A 16,546-nucleotide genomic window follows, 5' to 3' on the forward strand; every position below is an offset into this window, starting at 1 on the left:
GAACTCATAAAAAAACTTACCTCGCAGTATAGTGCTCTCGTCTATCTATCTCTCTCTCGAAAAAAGAAAGAAAAGACAAGTCAAGCCTGTATTTATTGTGGCGAATGCCATTTGTCAGGACTAAAATTAAATTCTGGGGTTCAACGTGCCGCAGCCACGATCCGACCATGAGGCACGCCATAACGGGAGACTCCGGAATAAATTTGACCGCCCGAGTTTCTTTAACGTGCCCCTAAAGCTATCCAAGCACACGAGCGTTTTTGCAATTCTGTCCCAACAACATTCAGCCCTCGCGGCCGGGATCGAACCAGCCATCTCGAGCTCAGCAGCGCAACCGCGGCGGGTGTTTTGCGAAAACGGAAATTTATCTTTGCGAGGTTCTGCTCTGCAGCGCATCTATACAGGGTGAATCTACAGCGCGGAGGAGTTGCAACGGCCGATCGGGCGCATGCGTGCTCTAACTTGCGCCAGTTAGAACAGGCATCCCATTGCCTCGCTAAAACTGCGCGCTGCGCAGTTCTACCGAGGCACAGTTTACAATCGCTATGTCGACCGGCGGCACGAAAGACCCGTTCGTCTTGGTTTGGCGAGGGCGGAGTCTCGACAGGCGTGTATACGTGTGTGTGTGTGCTTCTGTCAATTGTCGGGAAACTCGAAGTTTACCTCCCAACAGATGTCACGGAGCGAGGAAGTGATGCGGTTTCTTGCGGTATAATTAATCTCGCACGAACACAGCACGTCGTCCTTTTAAACAACGACTCGCTACAGCGGACACGCACTTCTATGGGATGGCCGGAATAATGCAGGCCTTATGTGTGATGTTCTCAATTTACTTGAGCGATCTGCACATGGAAAGATCAGTCAGCCAAGATTAGCTTTGACACTGTTACAAGGTAGAAAGCATTACTTTGAATAAGCTTGGTTCTAAAATATTATACTCAGTTGTATGCCACTAAATGCAACGCAAGATATTTGCTTAGGTATTTACTTTATAGAACCAGGTAATCAGCAATGGTTGAACGTAATTGGTTGTAAAAGATTGAAGACTATAAGACCCTTTCTTTTATTTTTTGTCTGTGCATTCCTTGGGAAGACGAATACCTTTATGAGGGAAAATAAAGTGTGTATTTAAATACATTTACACACGCACACACACATACACACGATAAAAACACACAGACACACGTCAGTACAGATAAACTTACAAAAATGATTATACGTCTGCAGAATTAACCACCTGAGGCTTATAGTCCCGTTAAATCCATCGTTGAATCCATGCGTGTTTATAATTTAAACTTCAAAGCCGCCATACCTGTCACGAGGAACATTTCTTCAAAAAGAGAGAAAAAGAAAAGGAAACACAGGGAGGCTAACCAGGTGCAACCTGGTTAACCTCCCTGCCAACTTAACCGGGGACTGTTTTGCAAACGACACGGAGCTGACACATAATTTTGAACAAAGGTAAGAACTTATTTATTGTATTGACGGGTGGTCATACATTACTACAGAGCAATAAGAAAAATTCTTTGAACGCTTTGCTATTGTACGAGACGCTCAAAGAACTTAGAAAAGCAAGGGCAATGAACCACGTAATTGCATTTCAGTGGATACCTGGGCACTGCAATATTCCTGGTAATACTGCAGCGGACGCAGCTGCGAATCGGGCGCACAATAATGCAGAGACAACCAATCTTCCCCTATTGCGCAGTGAAGTCCGTCTGATACTGAGACAGATTTCCTGTCGTCTCAGCAAAACTACCTGGTCTGATCAGCAATCTAAGAACTCAGAGTTATGCTTTATAGACCCATGTATAAACCTATCAGTGCCGGAAGATCTAAGAGACAACAGAAACTGTGAAACCTTGGTGTACCGCCTGCGTCTTGGTACTGCACTTACGAGACACTTCTTGTACAGGATAAAACGTCTCTCTAGTCCGCAGTGTTCTTGTGGCCATCCAGACGAAGATGTGCATCATCTCATCCTCGAGTGCACGAAATACGATCCGCAAAGAAGGGTACTGCAAGCAAATTTGCTGCTTTTAGACAGAAGACCATTCACTCTAAAATAGATACTTGGTCCATGGCCAACTGCGGGCCTTCAGAAAAGAGCACTTCTTGCTTTGAAAAAGTTTTTAGGGACACCAACATTTTGGGGAAATATTAAGTTTCAGATCATCCGAATACACTAAATGAGTAAAATAAATGTTGTTCTGGGTTTAGAATTGATTTATGTGGTGATCACAATTTTTACGCAATATGTATAATTCTGTTCTGTACTTGCAGTGTATTACATGTGTTGTCTGTTTTGGCTGTTCAAAATATCTGACTTTATATATGCGTATGTGTACTGAACTCATGCACAAAACTTTGCGATTCATGTACTGTTGGACTGTATATTTCTTATTCATCCGGTGTTCTACTGAGTGTCATATTTTGTGTCACTATTCTCCCTTCTTACGCAAATTTGTTTCCTTTGCCAAGTGACAAGGAGTAGCCGGTGCCGCCATAAAGGCGCCAACCTCTCCTAATATTCATTTCGATAAAAAAAAAAAAATCTGACAGACGTTGAAATTTGGGCATGTGCCCGTTTTCGACAGCGCAAATGTGGGATGATCTGATTTCGGATGCCAGCTGTTCACGAGGACAACGAGGTAGGCTTTACCGCAGAGTTCGGAAGGCCACCTTCGGATCACTGGTTAGGTGGCTGTTGACGTGTGTGGTTCGGAGTAATTAAGAAAATTTACCACTGCGTTGCTGATAGAGGACATGACATAATATTTCATTGGCTGCCGGGACATTGTGGCATTGTTGGTAACCACCTCTTCAATGACGCCAATGACGCGGCCCGATGTGCCCACGTTGAAGCACCGACACTCCTTATAGCTTTATCATGGGTAGGCGCTGCAAGAGAGCTTTGCCATCTCGCGCGTACGATAACGTCCAGTCATTGAAATACTCCACATTTCTTCAATCGTCGCTCAAAAACCTTCGTTCATCATTACAACTGCAGTTACCCACAAATGTTTCCCGACGTAACAAAACTATGTCGCATGTTAGTCGAAGTAGACTTCACGGACTCGTATAGCTATCTCACATGGGAATGGCCGACTCACCGATGCGCGCTAAGTGCAGATGTGAAGAGACCATCAATCATCGCCGGTATTGAATCACGCTTCAACAAACAACGTCAGACTGTCCAGTGTGCCTCGAGTAGACTGGACGATCGGCCTGGCCTTTTATAGAGGCAAACGTTTTGGTAGCCTGGCCTCACAGCTCCTCAGCCAAGAAAGGCAGACGAGCTTTCCTGCAGTACACGAAGGCGACAGACTTGAGTGCCTGACTGTAGATACGTGACTCCTTGCTTCGCGAGAGGGAATGAGCTAAGCTCCTGTCTTCCCCCCTCTCTCTCTCTTTCTTTAACTCCCACATTCCCTTTCCGCGTGCAGGGTGGTAAATCCGACAAAGTTCCCTTTCTTTCCTCCCTTCTCTCTCTATCTTTCAGCGTGATACAATAAATAAGGCGAGCGTTGCGGAAAAATAGCGCTAGGGATGCCGAGTCACATCGTAGACGAACACGCATAGACGCGCAAACGCGCACACACGGCCTTACACATGCAGACTCGGTAAAAATAAAAATAAACGAGAAGAATTTGCTTACCATATTCTCGTGCTTCCCGCAAAATTTCGTAGCGCGCTCACGCCAACTTCGCGCGACTTAAGATGCCGCTGTGCACGGCGCCCGCGCTTTAGCGCAGATCCGCGGCGTAAAGAGCCAGGGTCGTATAGCCGCTGCGGCACGTCCTTGCGAACAACGCGAGCGGGGCATGCCGATGTTACCCGCGGGCATCGTTTCACGGCTCGCGGAACGTGTTCCCGGTCGAAGGGGCAGCGAGCGCCTCTCTGTGACGGTGCACGGAGAAGGAAGAGGAAAAAGAAAAGGCGGGATACAGAAAAGGAGGACGGAACACGAGGAGAGGCAGTTACGCCAGTGCTTGGGGCGATGTACAGGGTGATTTGCTTTGACCGGCAACACGATATCGGCAGAGTCAATCACCATCTACGCTTACGATGCCGGTGGCGGGTTCTCGGGGCGGCGTCCGGTTTCCGAGCTCGGCGGGACGACGCTAGAGCTTTTTCGAAAGGCCCGAGGTATGACCCTGCACGTGACCGCCGACGAGGGGATCTGAACAGGCGATGGGCCCGTCTAATGAGCGCCGCAATTTTAAGCTTCCCCACTAATTATTGTCAATGTGGTTCGTCGCAGGTGGTTCTCAAGTGGCGCGGATTTTGACTGTTAATAATAAGAAGTGCTTACTTGTTCTAAATTTTAGCGCTTAATTGGTAATTATTAAATGTACAAGTGATGCCCCCACGCACACACGACAGCGTGCACCACGCAATCAAAGGCGGTCGCAAAGCTCAGAAGTCTTCGAAAAGTGCAGCAGTTCACTTGTGGCCCGCAGCGCGGATGACAGTCGAAACCATGATCCCAGTATTTTCTTTTTCCGTGAACGCTGTGTCGACTCCTACCATAGGACAACAAGCAAGCACCAAATGTTGCGGCGGAGCAACAATCTTGAGATAGCAGCTGATATTCGTTGAATAATATAAAAGCGGGCGAGTTGGAAAATGCGCATTTTTCCACACCGCACAAGCTAACAAAAATGAAGAAAGAGGACGGGACCAGCACTTGTCCCGTTCTCTCTCTGCCGTATTTGTAACATTCAGAGCTGTGCAAAAAACGATAAATGGTCAATGTAGTTTCCAATTAAAGAGTATATAGGTATATATCATCAGATGCATTGCGGCAGGAACAGCGCTGTATTTTGGCGCGTAAAGTACAGCATCGATGCAGGGCGACATCTTGGCATGCATGAGTCGAGAGCTGCGTTGAATGCAATTTCTGCACTGCGATGAAGCTCGTGAGAAAGTTGTCGTGAATTGGGGCGCTATAACGCAAAACTATTCCAAACTTTTCTATTCCAATTCTGCAATCAGCCCTCCGCGATTGGTCAAAAACTTTTTTGGACCACCCCCACTTCACGTCACGCGACGTCATGAAAACCGCGATAGATCCCCATCTCATATGACGTGTACACACTCATTATGCATATTTTGACCAAACAAAACAAAAATAGTTATTTCTGATTCGACGCCTTTTGCCGTTAGCCCTCGGCTATTGGTCAAAAGTTTTCGGGCTGCACCTTCTTGCCTGCCTCTCACGCGACGTCACAAAACCGCAAAAACTCGCCACGTCCAAGTGACGCAAACGCGTTAAAGATGCATTAATATGCCGAACAAAACTGAATTTTCTTCTGTATAGCCACAGGCTGCCCCGTTCTGAAAGGAATAAAAGATGGCTGCCGCTGATCGCTCCGACACTGGCTCTCGCCCCTGCAGGAGAGCATGGGTTCATTTGCGTGTAATAAAACTTTTTTGCGTGGCCGTGTAACGTTTTCGAGAACTCTCGGCACGTTTATGACCTCGTTATGCCAACTCTTCTTTGCTGAGGATCCGTTTTAGCGTCATTCTTGAGCTTCCGTAGCATGCCGCCGCGATTGTCGACGAGCCACCGCAAGCTAAGTAAGAGAAAGCGGACCAATCGCAGACGCCGGCACCACCCTCTTCATCCGGTTATCGATATTGAGTGCAGTGGCTCGGCCCCATCGAATCCCTCTCCACTTGCGCGTGCTCCTCGCCTCTTGTGAGCCAATTAGATAAGACAAGCCGCTCAGTGCAAGCAATGTTATTTGTTTTTCAAGCAACTAAAAGTGACCACCTATGAACGAGGGGAGCATTTGATTGGTCTGTTCAGACAACCCTGCGTCAGCGGTTACGCAAATTTGACGTCAGGAGATTGGAATAAAAACACATTGGAATAGTTTTACGTTATACGGCCCTTGTACTTGAGCTTATCGGATGCCTGTGTCAGTTGCGGCCTCAGCTGCTTCCTTTCCAATCGCGTTCCAGTATCGACATTCTGCCGATCACCGGAAGGAAGGTCGACATTCTGCATCGACATTCTGCATTGTGTGACCGCACGGCAGAAGACAAAGCTGCGAGGGCTGTCATGGGCTACTTACACTGCACCGAACTGGACACTAGACCTTAAGGAAACCGGTGTTCGACGCGGTTATTCTACATACGCATCCCTCCTTACCGTCAGCGTCATTTTCACGTCATTCACAAGGACTGAAAGCTGGGCTAGTTGGTACGGGTTCGCTCTGGTGCAATGACGCCACATAACATAAACAAAGTCGGATAAAAACACAGCGCTTCTGTCTTGCATATCTTTATCCGACGTAGTTTACTTTTTGTGGCGTCATTAAAAACCAGAATGATCACCTTTCATTACTATTTGCTGTCCCCTTTTCTCATTCCTGTGTGAAGTGTTAGCAGGCCCTTCCTGTAATAATTTATCTCCTCTTGTAAGGGAAAGGGATATTGTGACGCTCTCTCTAGTCGCGTTGGATATTGTCGCGCTAGATGCGTGTGGCAGCCACACAGGAATATACTTACGCGTGAATTTGCCTTTACTTAAGGCTTGAGCGGTCACAGTTACTTAGAAGCGTACCGAGAAGAATAAGTATTTTTAACCGTCACGTCGCTTCTTATTTCTATTCGCACCCGTCTTTACTGAAGAAAGAAAGAAAGAAAGAAAGAAAGAAAGAAAGAAAGAAAGAAAGAAAGAAAGAAAGAAAGAAAGAACGAACGAACGAACGAACGAACGAACGAACGAACGAACGAACGAACGAACGAACGAACGAACGAAAGAAAGAAAGAAAGAAAGAAAGAAAGAAAGAAAGAAAGAAAGACATCAAGCCAGGAAAAAAGAGAACAGCGAATGCGATATGATGAATGTTGCGTATTGCACTAGCTGGACGCGGCCGCAACAACACAGCGTTGTAGCCGCTCTTAGGACAAATGAAGAAGCTGCGTTCAACTCGCAGGTGTAGCGCTAATGAAAAGAAAACACGCTCAGTAGTTCCCCCCACTATCAAAACAACTACACATAGCTTCGTTTCCAGGAAATACCACGGGGCCGGCAAAAGAGCGTCTATTCAACGTAGCAACATAGGCTGTGTAAAAGACATTTGGTGCCGGAGGAAGGCGCCAAAGAGGCAGGAACATGCTTGCGCCTCGTAGTCGGAAATACCGCCATTGCACCACCCATTTCTTTTAATGCGTTCGCATTAGGAGTATCAAAGTGAAAAAAAAAAAAGAAGTTTATATGTGTGAAGTGTAGGGAGCCAGTCATGTGATAGAAGTAGAGAGGAGATGGGGGAGCTTGTACATAAGTCCAGATGCAAGCCCAAAGATTAGTTTCCTTGCTTCATTGATAACCTGAGGCACTACAACAATATATTTTGCGGTTTCGCACGTACTTACCTACAAAAGCGGACGAAGGGCATGCGTCTTTGGTATAACACAGCACTCGTAATGCACAAGTGAACGAATGAAAATTAACTGGTAACCTAAAGAAACCAAAGTGAACCTTCTCTAATCGACGAGCGGGTAGCTTCACACTCAGGTGGCTCGCGAAACAGTGTGCTGTGCCAGAATCCTCAGTCGAACAATGGAGGTGAACGCCACGTGCAGTGACTCGGGGAAATGCATGCGGCAGTACGATAATGCCTGCTTTCCTCTTTTTGCTCATGCCACATCAGCCGATTCATCGCCATTGAATCATTCATCGAAAAATTGGAGAGTGAGAATTGCCCCGCACAATTTCACCGGCGTCACCCCCACCCCCCACCCCCACTTCCCGCCGTTTGACTGTAAGCAGTGAGTGAGAAGTGATGCTAACGCATTTCTCTCGCATTTGCCGGTTAATCACCAGTGAAATTTTTTCTTTAGATCTATACATGTCTACAACGGCTATGGAGTGTATACCTTTGTTATCTTAAACCCTGAAGCCTATTTAAAGTCGCCTGCCGCAGATACGTCAATCCGCCGCTTTCATATGACTGTACTTGAACAGGCGCAGAATAATCGTGCGAAAAAGTGCAATGTATATACGTACGAGCAGCTAGTTACCGAAAGCCTGCTAATCAACTTGGTATTGCTCGAAGCAGTAGCCGCCGCACGGCATTTGAAGCTTAATCGCACTGCATTTCTTCCGTCTTCAGAATTATTAAAAACACACAGCTGCAGAATAGATTAAGACTTTTCAGTGCTTTAGTGGGTTTTGTCAAGTTTACAGAATGTGGGCTCCATGTGAAAACTCACTACAGGGAGATCAATTACTATAACATCAACTATGTGATGTCCAGCAGGCTTTAAAAGCCCCTATTTAGCGACTTGAAGATGATGCAAAGGTGCAAGACATTGTGAAAAACAACGAAACAAGTGAACCTGTTACATACAACGACATACCCAAACCGAGAAAAAACACCCAACCCCTGGTTTTACTAAAACATTTTGCATTCTTAATTCATATTTGCAGCAGTACTCAAATCAGAAGTGTTTCAAGATGTATGCAACGCATTTTAAATGTCATTACTTTCATCAATTTCTTTGCTGTTGACGCACTATATTGGTGTACACAATTGTGTACACCGCACCCTAAATGGTTAACAGCACAGTGTAACGCTGCTGTTTACCACACTCTAAATTGCTCGCATGGGGAGGCTAAGAGAGATATTGAGATAAGATTTGGCAATTTTTGTCAAAGGAGAGTTGCTGCTGTTGTTGTTGCCACACCGGTTCGTTATTCTGCCATCTTTCATTGTTACACTTTTGCCGGCATTGGTGTCTAGCAGTTGTCGTCATTGCCATTGTGAAGTCATCGTCATGTCATTAAGTGTTTTAAAGATGCATTGTAAATGAAATACGAATACAAAGCATCTTAATTAGGAGACCCAGAAAATCCTACCGTACGGCCGACATTACACCGCCCTTGTCTGTCGAACCCGTGTGATAGTAAGTAACCGAAAAAGTCACCTAGCCCAGAAGTAGAAAATGACCAAAATACGAAAAGACGAAGCCACAGACGAAGCGTTGCCTTCAACAGTAGTTTATTAGACTAATACGCACTTGTATACGCGGAGCGGTGACTCCCGCGTGAGGGCGTTGAGCACGTTGTCATCGTCCTTGACTATCAAATGATGAATTGTTAAACGGTGCACTTTCCAAATCATCGACAGAAACAAATTCCAGCCATGCATAACTTTCCTACGGAGTCGCCTTCGTCCATGTCTATCATTTGGTATTTCACTTACTGCGTGTACTTGTGCGTCAGTTGACTATGAATGGATCATCAACTCACCCTATAATTCGTTTTAACCTAAATAATAATAATAATAATAATAATAATAATAATAATAATAATAATAATAATAATAATAATAATAATAATAATAATAAAAAGGTGCCGAAGGTTCACGGTGCAGAGGTTTACGGTTTCTCGCGTCTAGAAACACACACACGCATACGCACGCATGCACGCACGCATACACACACGCACGCACACGCACACGCACACACACACACACACACACACACACACACAGCAGTGACCATGTGTTCACTAACCCGCAAGACGACAACTGTCATAACTTTAAACGAACGCCACGTTCGAAACCGCTCCGCGTTCGTGTGTGCTGTCGCCCTCGAAAACAGATTCCCTCACTCAGCAGAGAAACCTTAAGTTTTCACGCTGCAAGGGCGCGTCACGAAAGCTGGAGAAATGATTTTAAGCAAGCGCCCGGGTGGCGCTGCTCTCGAAGCATTAGCCAAGCAGACTGTGCATACGCGGCTCACTGGACAGGTTGGTGAAGCGGAAGTCGTCAGCGCAGGAAACCGCTGGCGCTGCAGTTATTATTCCGCTTGACAAAGCGGATAGTTCTCGAAGTTCTTTGCGTTTTGTTCACCTAGGCAGCTGGTTAGGAGCAATATAGATTGACGTAAGGTTGACGTAAGACCTAAATTTATGGCGAAACTTTCGATTAGAATGCTACGGAGCGTTCTTGGGGACGTTCGATTCAGGAGATTTCACGTTCTTTTAGATAGGAGAATATTTTGCCGCGCTATCGATTACGTATTTGGTTGCGCGCGTTGGCTAGGCAGCCTAAAAAAAGAAACAAAAAAAAGCACGTGCCTTCTTAGCCTGGGCATCTTAGGTCGTGTCTTCTTAGCCTGGCACAGAAGAGCGAAGTGCGCTGCCGTTCAGAAAGTGACAGGGTAGCAACGCGGGCACGGTCGGCGAAATTCACGCCAGCGATGCGTTTTTCACCTTGCGTCACTCAAGAACACCGGAGGGGAAGGAAGTTCGTGATAGCGATAAGAAGCTCAACGAAGCTGAAAAGAAGCTTATTTTGATCTCTTTATCCCTTAAAAGCTTATGGCGTTATCGGTACAGCGATACTCGAAAGATGCTAGAGGCGGCCGAGCGTTAAAAAATGTTTTGCACATCTGTAGCGATACCCACGAGAGCCCATCTGAACGTTGAAATACATCACAGTGCCTTTTAATTTAATATAAAATACGCCACGAATACTTTCTTTTTATGGATGCGTATCAGTAGTAATAATTATCCTGACAAGTGAAAGTGAAAAAAAATATATAATAAGATTAATCGCTTAGCCGAGGAGAAAAACTGCCTTTTCCTACTTTGACGAAACCTCGCAGAGTAGTCATCAATGAGTCTATTTTCATGACTTTAATGAAAAGCTAGATATGTTTGCCTGGCTAAAAAAATAATTAAATAATAGCGTTTTACGTGCCAAAACCACGATCTGATTATGAGGCACACCGTAGTGGAGGGCTCCGGAAATATGGACCACCTGGGGTTCTTTAACATGCACTAAATCGAAGTACACGGGTGTTTTCGCATTTCGCCCCCATCGAAATGCGGGCGCCGATGTTTCCCAGGCTGACAGTCTGGCATGCTACACTAGGTGTTGGGTTACGTATACAATGTATCATCATCATCGCCATCATCATCATTATCATTGTCATCATCATCATCATATTTGTAGGCCCACAGCAGAACGAAGGCCTCTAACAGCGATTTCCAATTAGCCCTGACCTGCGCCACCTGATTTCAACTTGCGCCTGTGAATTGCCTAGTTTCATCGCCCCACTTAATCTTCTGCCGTCCTCGACTACACTTCACTTCTCATGGCAGCCATTTTACAACTCTAATGATCCACCGGTTATCTGCCCTACGCATTACGATACATACTTAATGATTAAAAATAAGTCACAGTTTCACCCGAAAGGTGAGGCATCAAGGTGATAGCAAATGATAAAACAGCTATACGAAGAAAGGTAAGGTAGATAAACGGCTGCAAATATTTGCTTAGTAACTAAAATAACAAGCACGTTGTCACACGCGCACAGGCAAGCACTTCTCACTCAATGACCGCAGGCACTCGCTGTAAGAATGCTGACTTGATCCCCTTCGTGCTGCCTCTCGTTTCAACGCGAACTAGGCGCACTAGAGCACACCGCACACGAACCCACGAGCTACCTTACGTCATCTAGCCTTGGAACCTACCGCAGATTACCGCCGTAGCTGGAGTAGAAGGAGGGATGCACACTAACCGGCCTCCTTCAGCTCCTTCCTCCCTACTAACAAACGCACATGTCCTCCCCCTCCCCCCACTTGTGCGCGTGAGAAGACAGCACACTCACTACCTGCCTTTCCCCCTTGCGACCACCGCATCATGCCACCAACCTCGGCTCCCCCTTGCAAGCTTTCACTCGCACCTACCGCATACGGCGCGCGGCCGCGATGTTATCGCTCTTGGACTTTGTACGGAGCATCACGGCGACGCCGACGACGATGGCCAAAGTTCGCCTGGAGTGTCCATGTAATTGCTATTGCAATGAAAAAACCTCACAGACGGACATATAACTACACCAACGGACACGCACACCCGCACTAGGCCTGGTCACCCTGCATATCTAAAACCAATATATATATATATATTAAAAGATTTTTCGTTTGCTTGGAACGCGCATGCAATGGGTTTTCCACGGATTAGGAAAGTTTCGCAGTTTCTTCAAGTTCGAGCCACGGCACCAGTCGTGGTACAAGTTTAGATGATGTGCAGAGACGACTCAAAAGAATGGTGGTTTGTTCTAGACAACTGTGCTGCAGGCCAGAGTGAATGGCGCACAGAAGCGAGACATTGTCTTTCATTGCGATGACAATTATATGGGCACTGCCGGCGCATTTCTGCCGTCGCCGTCGCTGCGAGGTTCCGTATAAAGTCCAAGGGCGATGAAATCGTCGCCGCGTGGCGTGTGCTGTATGTGCGAGGGAAAGCTTGCGAGGGTGAGCCGGCGATCGCGGCTCAATCTTACGCGCAAGCGAGGGAAGCTGGGAGGATGCGCGCCGTCTTCCGCCGCGCGCAAAGGAGAGGGGAGGGTGGCTTTGTACTTCGTGCACTCGCGCGCGCCCGCCCGGGCCACTGTATATAGAATGCCATCTGCGACGGGGACCGAGTCCAGCGGCGCGCTGCGTTTTCGCGGCTTAGTTCGCGTTCATGCGAGACGCAGCACGAAGGTCATGTAATTCGCCCGCTGTTGTTGCCGCGCTTCCTCACTCCAGCGTTTTGACTGCAAGCTTCCGCGGTCATCGAGTGAGATGTGTTCATGTTGGCTTGGGCGCACGTGACACCATGCTTGTTAATTTAGTTAGCGTGCCTATGTTTACAAGTTTACGGCCGGTAAAACTACTATCCTTACTTCGCATAGCTAGCTGTCCACTAATTTGCTATCGCAATGGATGTTTCGCCTCTAGGGCGAAACTGATATTTTTTTAGTCTATGGAAGAAATATTGAAGAAACACATCTATTAAACACAGCATATCAAGCCAGAACATATATATGAAGGAGCTTGGTGAAAGTGATAAGCACAACTGCCGTTCGTGCTTTAAAGGTCCGCTATATAGGAATGCAATGTGAGATGCACGAATAGAGGCTGTAAATTTGCCACTTAAATATTTCTTTAATGCGAATAGCATTCTTTGCCTACTTCACCTGTTATGAGCCTGCCCACCTACCCGTCCGTCCGTCCGTCCGTCCATCCGTCCGTCCATCCATCCATCCTTGGGCCGACCCAGTGGCCCAAGTTGTCTACCAGCTTGGGCCACTAGGTTGCGCTACTGGTCGTAATGTACTGTGGTCATTCTACTGTCATCATTCCAGCCTCGTGATATCTCACTCTCATCATGCCGTCGTCTTCACAACTTTTACCCCAAACCAATGGTCCAAGTTATCTAATAGATTGCGCCACTTGGTATCGGCTCGTGGTCGTTGCATCACCGTCATTTCAGCTTTGTTTTTTGACACTCGTCATGCCGACGTCGTCACACCATCGTCGTCTTACAGTTGTCATGCATTCGTTGTCACACCGCCATAGCGAGGCCGTCGTGGTCGTCGAATCGTCGTCACTCTGGCTTTGTGATCTGAATCTCGTCATGGTGCTAATGTCATTCCTCCTAAGTGGTGGTCGTTGTGGTGGTGTTGCAGCAGGCGACGTTATCCTGGCACACATGAGCCGGCAATTGTTCCGCCTGAGCCTCCTATGAGTGCCACTGTGTGCGTCACCAGGTGTCGAAGAGCCCCGTGTCTCGCATGAAGGCAATTAGCAGTCGTTGCGCCCTCTTCCTGATTGCCTCAGGCCCTCTGGGGATAACGACGTCTTCAAAGGTCCTATGCGGAACACCATTCCTTTGTAGGCTGTCGACCATCGCTTTCCTTTCTGTGTCAAACTGCAGGCATATCCAAATGAAATGTTCGGTGTCGGTGATATCACCACAGAAGGCACAGAACTGGCAAGCGCATCGTCCACTCTTGAAGAACCAAGCCGGGGTGTACGCGGAGTCGGTTCGGATGTCGTACAACAGCGTTGCTTCTTCCAGAGTAAGTCCATGGACCACACAGGCTAGCTGTGTAGTCTGGTGGATTGCCCTAAAGTGAATGCGGATTGCATCCTTAGGGTTCTTAAAATCTTCGGCGCTCTAACTTTTGGGTCACATGTCAGAGCCAGGCGTGCAAGAGCGTCAGCTTTTTCATTTCCTTCATTTTATACGTGGGATGGGAACAATTGAAATTTGACGTTAGATCCCTTGCTCATTAGAACTTTAATCAGTGCCAGAGATTGCATTGTAAACTTGTCTCGAGGTAGGCCACGGATGTAATCGTTGTAACGATGATTTTGAGTCCATGAGCACCACGAGGTCACGTGCGGAATAAGCATGTAGTTTTTGCAAGGCCGCGGTAATGGCGGCACTTTCTGCTGTTGTAGACGAAACTACGCGATCCAGGCGGGCAGACCATCACACATCAAGGGAGGGTATGCAGAATGCCACTGCGCAGTTGTCTGCCTGTGCCCACACCGATCCGTCTGTGTACACTTGTAGGTGGCTTTGAAACGCTGTGCTCAAGTGGTCTAGCAGAAGAAACTTTGCTTCGGCAGTTGAAATGGTGCGTTTCGCCGGTAGGTGGGGTACACTGCGGCTGCACGCAACGTGCAAGCGGTCCAAGTTTTCTAATATATTAAGCCACTACTTCTGTGTTTGGGGTCGAGAAGCCGTGGTCGTAGGGTCGTCGTCATGCCGGATTTGTGGTCCGACTCTCATCAAGCCGCCGTCGTCAGCTGTCGTTTTATTATTGTCATCACTTTAATAACGTCGTCTCATTATCGTCATGCAGTCGTCGTCATCTGCCTTCCTCGTTCTTTCGATGTCTGTCTTTGTTCCTCATTGTATCGTAATCACACTGTCATCTCGCGATCGTGATCATGTCGCCCTTGTCGTGCCGTCATCGTCAGCGAGCCGCTATGATGCCTCCGTTGTCAGACCGTAGTCGTAATGTCGTCGTGGTCGTGCCGTCATTCTCACTCCAGCTTCGTCTTCCAACACTCGTCGTGCCGTCATAGTCACACCGTCGTCAGCGTACACGATTCGTGTACAGTCATCGTCACGCCAGTATCATCATACACTCGCCGTCATCCTATTATCTTCATGCCGTTGCACCGACGTCAGTGCACCGTTGTCATGCAATCGTTATCATGCATTCGTTTTCGTACCGTCATCGGGATGCCATCGCACTCGTTTCATCGTCATCATTGTAACTTCGACATCCGGCTCTCGTCGTGCCGTCGTCGCCATACCTTTGTCCTCTTGCCCTTGTCGTCAGGTTTTCGCTTCACCATTGTCATCACTTCAATATCGTCTTCCCATTGTCGTCGTCGTACCACCTTCGTCGATCTATCGACGCCTTTCCTTTTTTTGTCATTCTGCCGTAATCATGCTGTAGTCATTCAGTCGTGATTATGTCGCCGGTGTTATGCGATCGTCGTCATTGCGTCATCGTCACACAGACGCTATCACGCATTCGTTGTCGCACCGCCGTAGTCACGCCGTCTTGGTCGTTCCATCGTCTTCATTCCCGCTTCTTCATCCGGTTGTCATCATACCTTCGCGTCATCTCATTGTCCTCATGTTGGCGTCGTCTTGTTATACTATCGTCATTATTTAAACAAGGACTATCATTGTCGCCATGCCATCGTCGTTATACGCATATTTAGTTCGATCGATATCATTCCTTCTTTGTCGTTCCATCGTCACTGCATCGGCGTCATACAGTCGTCATCACGCCTCCATGATTATGGCGCACCTTATCAAGAAAGTGCCACAGCCGAGTGGGACGATATCGGAGTATGTGGCATTATAGTCCAAGCAACGAAAGTCTCAAAATTTCCGCTACACGTGTTAAATAAATGTGACTTGGCGAATATGACATGTCGCTACATTGCTCGATTGCTATTCGCATTGCCATCGACAGACATCGTAGGACGAGTTCTGCGTTCATTTTTTTTTCACATTCACTCATTCCTTTTGTTTTCATTCTCAAAAAAGGGGAGGGCGGGCCTAAAATCCGGAGCAATCACTTAACAAAGGTCCCGACACCATATGACACGGTAATACAGCAGTCGCGGCCGACGAACATCGTTCGTAACTACTTGAAACACTTATCGCAGTCAATTATGCATTCAAGCATGAGGTTTCACATTGCACAGACAAACAGAAAATAGCGCACAAAAAATGTTCTTGCGAAAAGTAGGGCAAGAGGAACACTTCTATTCTTGCAAGAATGCTCGAGTTGTCCATCTACTACTGTCTGAAACGCACGTATGATGCAGAGAGTTAGTACCGAGAAGCCACAAAGATATCCGAAAACAACTTTCGCTTCGGGGCTTCCCGCTATCCATGTACTTGCCGGTTCACCATATGGCCAGCTGCCGTAGAGATCGTTCCTTACCCAAAACGGAGAGGACTCCGAACTTTTATCGCCAATTCTAGGGAGGATCAGCGTCCCTCGTCCCTTCATTTTCCCCACTCTTCTCCCCCACTTTGCTCGCGCAGAGTAGCAATATAGAGCAAACGGGCGTGGGCAAGCATCTCTGCCTTCCTCCCGACGAATTCTCTTTCTTCCTCGGCCAAAACGCTGACGCTTTTTCTCTAGAGAACACACTCGTCCTGGCCCCAACTTGCCCCCTCATTCTATTCTCCTAGCGGCTTCTTTAGCT

At 47.2% G+C, this 16,546-nt stretch overlaps 1 protein-coding gene and 1 long non-coding RNA gene across 2 annotated transcripts in view; one reads left to right on the forward strand and one right to left on the reverse strand.

Moving 5' to 3' along the window:
* The window catches only part of LOC126521378 (cubilin-like), a 259,243-nt gene that overhangs the window by 64,024 nt on the left and 178,673 nt on the right, over window positions 1-16,546 (forward strand). The window lies entirely within an intron of this gene.
* LOC129382261 (uncharacterized) overlaps window positions 1-16,546 on the reverse strand; it is a 113,738-nt gene that overhangs the window by 1,247 nt on the left and 95,945 nt on the right. The gene's annotated exons all lie outside the window — the stretch shown is intronic.

Source organism: Dermacentor andersoni, chromosome 6 (assembly GCF_023375885.2).
Source record: "Dermacentor andersoni chromosome 6, qqDerAnde1_hic_scaffold, whole genome shotgun sequence".
In the NCBI taxonomy this organism is placed as follows: domain Eukaryota; kingdom Metazoa; phylum Arthropoda; class Arachnida; order Ixodida; family Ixodidae; genus Dermacentor; species Dermacentor andersoni.